At 45.2% G+C, this 7,995-nt stretch overlaps 1 long non-coding RNA gene across 1 annotated transcript; it reads left to right on the forward strand.

The window, feature by feature from the left end:
- Positions 1-315: 315 nt before the first annotated feature.
- On the forward strand, positions 316-7,236 carry LOC146860590 (uncharacterized). Its single transcript, XR_014979181.1, has 3 exons — positions 316-637; positions 891-969; positions 7,138-7,236. It is a non-coding gene; the product is annotated as an uncharacterized LOC146860590 (long non-coding RNA).
- The last annotated feature ends 759 nt before the right edge of the window (positions 7,237-7,995 follow it).

The raw sequence follows: 7,995 nt of genomic DNA on the forward strand, positions 1-7,995 counted from the left end.
CGTTGGGATTTCATCCTCCCAACAGGAAGTCTCTATTGCAGCTCTATAAAACACCTCACGCATGCATTCCAAGGCCAGGCGCGCACAATCTGCCCTCTGCAGGGATTTCCCGCAGGTTCCGTTGGTACAGGCGCAGGCCCGCTATCTCTTCCTGCGAGGGCGGCGCAGCTAAGTGGCGACCTGCCGCCCTCAGGAAGCCAGCCGTCCATCAGCGGCAGCGGCGACGGGGGTGGGTGACACAAAATATTTGCTCGGTGGCCACAGCACCGACACGCGCTGAGCAGGCACTGCGAAAACAAAAGAGGGATGTCTGGATCAAAAACCAGGAAATGAGGCAGCAGGGGACCAAAGACCATTGGGACTGGGGCGGTGCTGGATTTTTTTTCGACCCTATTGTTGAAGGAGAAAAAAAGAAAAGGAAAAGCAAGCGAAAAAAGTGGACACATCCTGAGTCTTCTTATCGAAAGCCATCGACAAGAAAAACAAACAGAGAATTCATGCAGCGACCAAACGTGTCTGCATAGGATGGCCTGTTTATGAAATCTGTCAAAGTAGATTAGTGAGGCGGCTGGAGTCCCGATACAGATTATGGACAGGCTGCCAAGTGGCTGCACATCTGGACGCCCAATGGATGGGAGTAGAGGATCAAAAACGAGACCGTTATTGGTACTCCCCAGAAAGTTACGCTGTATTTTTTTTAGGTTATGCTATTTTATGTCGTTTTGTGTTGTATATAAAACTGTTCACGCGCCGTTCATAGCACAAGGAATGTAGATAAAAAAATGATTATAAATAAACAGGCCAATCAAGGCTTATTTTCAGTTCAAAATAAAGCTTTTTGCAAATTCGTTTTTTTATTTTAATGCTCATTATTTCTGTTCCCTTCTTAGTTCCTGCAAAGCAAGCTATTGTTGGATTCCCATACCACACTTGAATGTTTCATGCATGCCCCACTTCGGATCCTCTGAGGTGAGTCTGAGATGACCACAGTGATGTGAAGGTATGACCGACCTCTCTGGTATGAGGTCTAAGAAGGTAGATGAGGTGACCTTACCCCCTGGAGCAACGGGAAGTGTCATCGTGACCTTTCAGACAATATACGGGACAGCCACTATGTATACTTACCCCCTTGTGGTATTGTCTGTACTGGGGGCATCTGTAACAAGTACATAAAAATAGTACAAAATACCTCCTTTAATGTGACAATTGACACTGCATGTTGCCTTTTTTAGTGCTATGATTCTCAGATTTTACTGTTAACCGACTCAGTAGTAGTACTATGGAGGATGAAAGGCTGAGACAACCCTGCTAGGGTTCAAATCTGTGAGCTACAAGCGGAATACGCATTTTAACATCGATGGCTTAACTTACTGAGGGGCATATTATCAAGGACGGTGTAAAAATTATCGCCGCTTTAGCGGCAGGAACCTGCCGCTTAAAGCGGCGATAATGGGCTTGATAATATGCCGTAGAGAATTCCTATAGAAGCCCATGTTCTGGTGTGAACATGGGTGTCTCTTGGAATTCGCTGCGGCATATTATCAAGCCGATTACCGCCGCTTTAGCGACAGTTTCCTGCCGCTAAAGCGGCAATAATTTTAACGCTGTCCTTGATAATATGCCCCTGAGTGATTTACAAGCCAGGGTTATCAAGGTAATAGAGGGGCATATTATCAAGCACTTTGTTAAAATTATCGCCGCTTTAGTGGCAGGAAACTGCCGCTTAAAGCGGCGATAATGGACTTGATAATATGCCGTAGAGAATTCCTATAGAAGCCCATGTTCTGGTGTGAACATGGGCGTCTATTGGAATTCGCTGCAGCATATTATCAAGCCCATTACCGCCGCTTTAGCGGCAGTTTCCTGCCGCTAAAGCTGCGATAATTTTAACGCTGTCCTTGATAGTATGTCCCTGAGTGATTTACAAGCCAGGGTTATCAAGGTAATAGAGGGGCATATTATCAAGCACTGCGTTAAAATTATTGCCGTTTTAGCGGCAGAAAACTGCCGCTAAAACGGCGATAATGGGCTTGATAATATGCCGCAGAGAATTCCAATAGAAGCCCATGTTGACACCAGAACATGGCCTTCTATGGGAATTCTCAAGGGCATATTATCAAGCCCATTATCGCCGCTTTAGCGGCAGTTTTCTGCCGCTAAAGCGGTGATAATTTTAGCGCCGTTTCTTAATAATATGCCCGACAATTCCCACGTATAACAGTGGCAAGAGACAATAAAGTTTGCTTTCATTACACAAACGTTTTGCAAAGATGATTGTGTCTTGACATGGACGCCACATTGAGTACAGGTGTAGCGAAATGATTAATGAATAAATCTACCAACTTTGTGGAATTAAATCATTTTACGTAGGGGCATATCATCAAGGGCCGGCGGTAATATTATCGCCGCTTTCGCGTCCGTTTTTGGACGAAAAGCGGCGATAATTTTATCGACCTATCAGCATGGACACGCTAACGCGTGAATCCATGCTTTAGCACCCATTTTCTTTTCGCCTCGCCTCGCATCGCTAATGAGATGCGAGGTAGGCGTTCCCGTGAGAAATACAGTGAAAATAATCGCTAACTAAGGATCTCCCTATCAACAAGGGAATCGCTAACCGACCTAGCGACATTAAAAGTAGCGCTAACCGGCTATATCGCCGGTTCATTACGCCTGCTAATTCTTTGACTTAGCCATGTTTAACATGGGAGGTGGATCGTCATGCTGAGTCCACATCTCCCTATCACCAATGTTTTTACTATTGCTGCTTTTTTATCGCAGGTAATCCTGTGCTATTGTCCCTTATCGCCGCTATTGCCGGGATTCCTATCGCCTCGGCGATACGCCTTGCTGATAGTGCGCTCACCGGGCGATAGAATCCGGCGATAGGCGGCGTTATTATTGTGCACGCTAAACACGGGCAGCGATAATTATCGCTGGCCGTTGATGATATGCCACCTAGTGAGGTAAAGAGTTCCAAAACTATCCTTGAACTGACTCCTCGGTTTTAGGGAACACACAGAAATCCAGAGGTGGTTCATTTCATTCAACTTTCTAAGTGACACTGCCCAGTGCTTGGGGAGTAATGGACGAAAGTGAACACAATTTAGATATTGACTCGTCGTTTTAAGTGTCATTTACATCGTACGGTGATGCGTACACGTCACGTCAGGTATAGACTATTAGAACACAATCCTAGAACAATTCCGCATGATTGGAGCGCTTCCAGTGGAGGGCTACGACCATGGCAGCTGATTTAACACACGTGTCCCATGAGAAGAAGCTACATATTTTAAGCGTGTCTAGACTGGAGGAACTGGGAAGCGAGGGACGTGATACAGACTTTTCATTTCCCAAAGAGAATACAACAATAACAAGAAAGAATCCATTACCCTACGATTGAAGTTAAAAATATTCTGAGTATACCGTAGGTTATCTGACAAGGAAAATGGTTATAAAAAACGCAGTCTCCTTTTATTAGTCAAGCCCAGGGAAAATATATTTTGTACAGGAAAAGTGGGATGTGGAAAGACATTTGGAGAAGCCAAGAACATACCACATCACTGGAAAAAAAAAAACATCCCACGAGAGGTTTCTATGACAACTGTGGTACAATGCCGCTTCTGTGGATGCCAATGTAAAGTTCATCCCCAGCGTTCTCAAGCAAGGGAAAACCTATTGTTTGCTTCGGCTTGTAAAAGTAACAGATGAGATGAGTACCTCCTGTTCCGGGCATTGCAGAGAGTAATACGGATATTTGTTTCATACACTATATTACTGTGTCATTATACACTGTCATGCAATTGGGACAGAGCTAGGTCATCTATTGATATCTTCCATTCTAGACATTATCAGATGGATATCTATTGATTACAGATAGTTGTGGACACGAAGACCTTCTGACTGGCCACCTGCTCTGCCTACTCACATCATAAGCATGGCTAGAAGACTAGCCAAACTTTTCTTTGCTACTTTTGCTGACTGCAAACTAAATTCGCTCTATTTGCTTCCTCAAACACCACAACACACTGCAATACATTTTCATTAACATCTTCAAAATAAAAAAATAGCCGTTCATTACAATTTAAAGACCTGTCTTTTGGAAATGTATACCTAAAAATAAATATTTTAAAGGTTCTTTTTTTAAATTATGGTGTTGGGACAGGAATGTCCCAGGCATGCATACAGGCGTGTTCCTCTGCCCTCAGTTTTCAACTGTTGGTATATTTGGTTACCTTACTTTTGTATTTTGCTCCTGGTGTTATGCTAATCCATGCATATACACAAATACCTATGCTTGTCCCTAACTAAGAGAAGTCCAGGGCTGACACTGTGACCTAGAGGGGCGCACTAACCATGCCTTTAGTACTAACAGTTGTCTGCTGTCCCTGTCCTGGTTAAAGTGCATTGAGCGGTGGTGGCAGACTACTGTGGTTAGTAAAAATTTATAATATGACCAGGTCTTTTTATCTGGGTCGCACAGGCCCACTGGTGTAAAATTTTCCTATATGTGTGCACAGGCCTTATGATGACATCCTGTGTGGAAGCATGTCTATGTATTGAGTGTAGCACATGTATGGTGTGTGGCTGAGTCAGAGTAATGGATTATAAAAGTTTTCATTGCATTCTTGTAGCTGGGGGAGGAGATCCATACCCTGAAATGAGAGAAGAGAGACAGCTCTGACCTCTTTGGTTACCAAGAAGCTTATGATCAGTTTTCCGAGCACTGCCCTTTGATGGATATTAGGTGCGGCTGCAGGTGAGGGAGACTCTAGGTGAGCTCTGCCCCTTTGTCTTTCCATGATTCCTCCTTCAGTTTGGCTGAAGACAGCCAGGTGCAGAAATCACACACCTCTTTGTGTCTCTGTTGTAGGTTCTCCAGGATGGAGCCAGTCCCAGTGATACCAAAGCGCCTAGAAAGGAAAATTGAAAGGAGAACCACCTCAAAACAGTTTTACTGTTTGAACAGTGGACCCACATTCCCAGCCTAGAAGTTGTGTATAAAAGTGGGACCCAAACCACCCCACCATGTTCCAGTTCCAAGTCGTTTATGACCAACGAAGGTAGTGCTTCACAGATAGCTGAAAAGACGTCTTTGCAATCGAGGCTGGTGTCTGCCTGATAGCCAGTCTCCTCGAGGTGAGGCGAACTCACATGAAGTCTGTACTTTACGCTGCAGTAGCTGTGGGTCTGCCCTGAAGTGCCTGTACGCCTGCCTCCCTGCTGATAGACAAATTTATCTTCCTGCCCCTGAAGCAGGAGAGTCTATCTTGGAGAAATGGGGCCCAGCACGCCCCCAGTGGTGACAGGAGATCCATGAAGAAGCAGACTGCTCGAATGTGATCTAGGAAGTAGCCAAATGCCAGTGCCCCCATTACCCTCAGTCACTCACCCAGTTCCTATTGAGAACTGCAACAGCATACTCCTCATCAGACCCATTTTGCTGCATATGCCAGAGTGCCGTAGGCTCGGAAAGGGGTTGCATCTTCCAGAGTACCAAATACCTGCATACCTACCTTGCATCTACCACATTGTCAAAGGGTCAGGGGGCTGCATCTGTCTGACTGCATGGGGCTACACCAATGTTTTGTCTGCGTAGGGACACGAGTGACCTAGACAGCTGACGCTCGAATCACGGGCTGGACCTGATCAAGAGATGCTGCACTGCCAAAGAACTGCTACAGGCGATACCTGTGCTAACCTGATTGGGACTGCCATTCCTCCCTCTGCCGGAAGGGATGGGCAGACACTCTGCCACATGAAACCTGAGCCCAATACACATGCAAAGACCAGCAAGCTCCCTGTGGATCCTGTCAATTTGCACGGGAGGGCTTTGTTGGTACATAACAGCACCTTAGAGACCTGAAGGATATTGTCTACCCAAGGAGGGGTAAAATACCAAAAAGGACTGAGCGCAGTTTAACTGTGCACATTTCCTGAATGTACTGAACATCGACTCACAAAATTCTGGTCACCAGTGTGCCAGAGACCCGTGAGCTAAAAAAACTGTCCTGTTGAGAACAGAGAGGGAGCAGGTGATTGTGTAACCTACAAGGCAGATCACTCAGGATCACTGACGTGTATATTTGTTGAAATGGGTAGTATTTAGTATAGCTGTGGTTAAAGTACTTTCTTTTTTGTAAGAAGCTGTGCAATATTATTATTGTGTTTCTTGGTAATTCACTGAGTACTGAGCTCAAACACCTCCACACTACATCCCTAAGGAACCTATGGCTGCTCACCCCTGCCTCCCTGAGAGACAAGTGTGGCAGGGGTCGGCCCAGTTTGAAGAGTCATCATAGGATGGGCCCCAAAACATCAGTGACAAACGACCTCAACCCAGTGGCAGCTCACAGTGGGAGTGCTGAGGGCGGTGGGGCGGGGCGGGGGAGGGGTAGTGTGGGAGGGGGTAGTGCAGTCAGACATATGACGTCGACGAATAAAGCAAATGAATAAATACAACTATTTACCTTGCGCCCGCTGCATTGCCGAGTTGGCAAAGTTTTATTTATTTATTTACTTGTTTTACTCATGGAGGTTGTATGTCTGACTCCACTACCCCACCCTGCCCACCGCCCCGCAGCACTCCCACTGCAAGCCGTCACTGCCTCAACAACCAATCTTGAGGCACAGTAGCTCCTGCCTGTCCCCCAACCCCGAAACTGGTTCTGATATATCGAAGCCTAGTGAAACCATATACAGTATTTCAAAATGTTGAAGTAATGGAAGGACAACGGCTGGTGGCAGACTCCTTCAAATTATTGTCACGCTTGACACATTCATGCTTAGAAACACTAAAAGCAGCTGTGAAGTGACAGATGGGTTATATTAAAACACTAATTATATGTAGCACCCAAACCATATTTTAGAGAGGATCAAGAACAGAAGTTGACTTCCTTTATAAGATCACAAATCTCTGAGATGAATTAAATGTTCTTTTTAACTTGTTCCTCATAGTACAAGGTAAAACCATCAGTGAAGGTTTATTTTTGTTGGATTTGTGAGTAAATCCAAGCTATATTCCTGTTGCACTCCAGAACTCCATAAAATAAACATTTTACAATACACAGTCAAAGGATTTTCAAGGTAGAAAACTTAGATGTGTCTTAAAACTTGTTTCCCCTTTAATTGTTTTAGTGGCAGTTAGACGTTCCTGATCAGGACGCGGCTGCTCAGAGTGTCTGCTGGTTCTGACTGTGAAAATAAGAAGTCACATCTCAACTGCAATAAATGATGACCATAGAGCCCCTGGGCAATTTCTTCTTTCAGGAGCCAGGTGGCGCCACAGCGCGATCACAGTAAGATAATAAAAGAAATGTTTGTATGAAGAGATTGTATGCTAATTTCCTTATAATACAAGAAAATCACATAATCTGCACTCCTGATGGATGTGCGCCAGGTGAAGGGGACATGGGATGGTCTTGCATCCTCAATACACTAGTTCAAGGCACGCAATCACATTATGAATTTCTGGGTCTTAAGGAGGTCTACACACACTTGTTGAGCATGGGCACAGTGAACTGTGAGCCATGTGAGAAAGTGGGTGTCTAACCTGATACTCTTTTAGGGTGTACCTGTGTGATATCCAGCCTCGAAAGTGGGTTTGATGGCCCAGTCCATCCTCCTGGGTGGTCCTAATACCTCACTGAAGAGCGAGATGCAGTAAACCTGTGGTGCCCTGAAGCTGGTCCATGTAGGACAGCCAGTACTGTCTGGCTTTGCACTATGGACCACACACCAGGTATTTGAGATGGGTCGGATCGCCATCAGAAGATATTTCATGGTTGCACCCCAATAGAGAGGCACAGGTGTATTTGTTGAACCCTGTCTGGCCTGCTCTTAGAAGTCTCATCTTTGATGACGGGGAGTGAGTGCAAGGGAAGTCTGGCCACTAAGTATGTATATCCTGACCTACTAGGGGGACGTGCTTTCTATAAATTTGCTGATGTTTTATGTATGCATGTCATATTTAATAAGGTGTTTTGCTTATCCTTT

This window comes from Triturus cristatus, chromosome 3_1 (assembly GCF_964204655.1).
Source record: "Triturus cristatus chromosome 3_1, aTriCri1.1, whole genome shotgun sequence".
NCBI classification, from domain to species: Eukaryota; Metazoa; Chordata; class Amphibia; order Caudata; family Salamandridae; genus Triturus; species Triturus cristatus.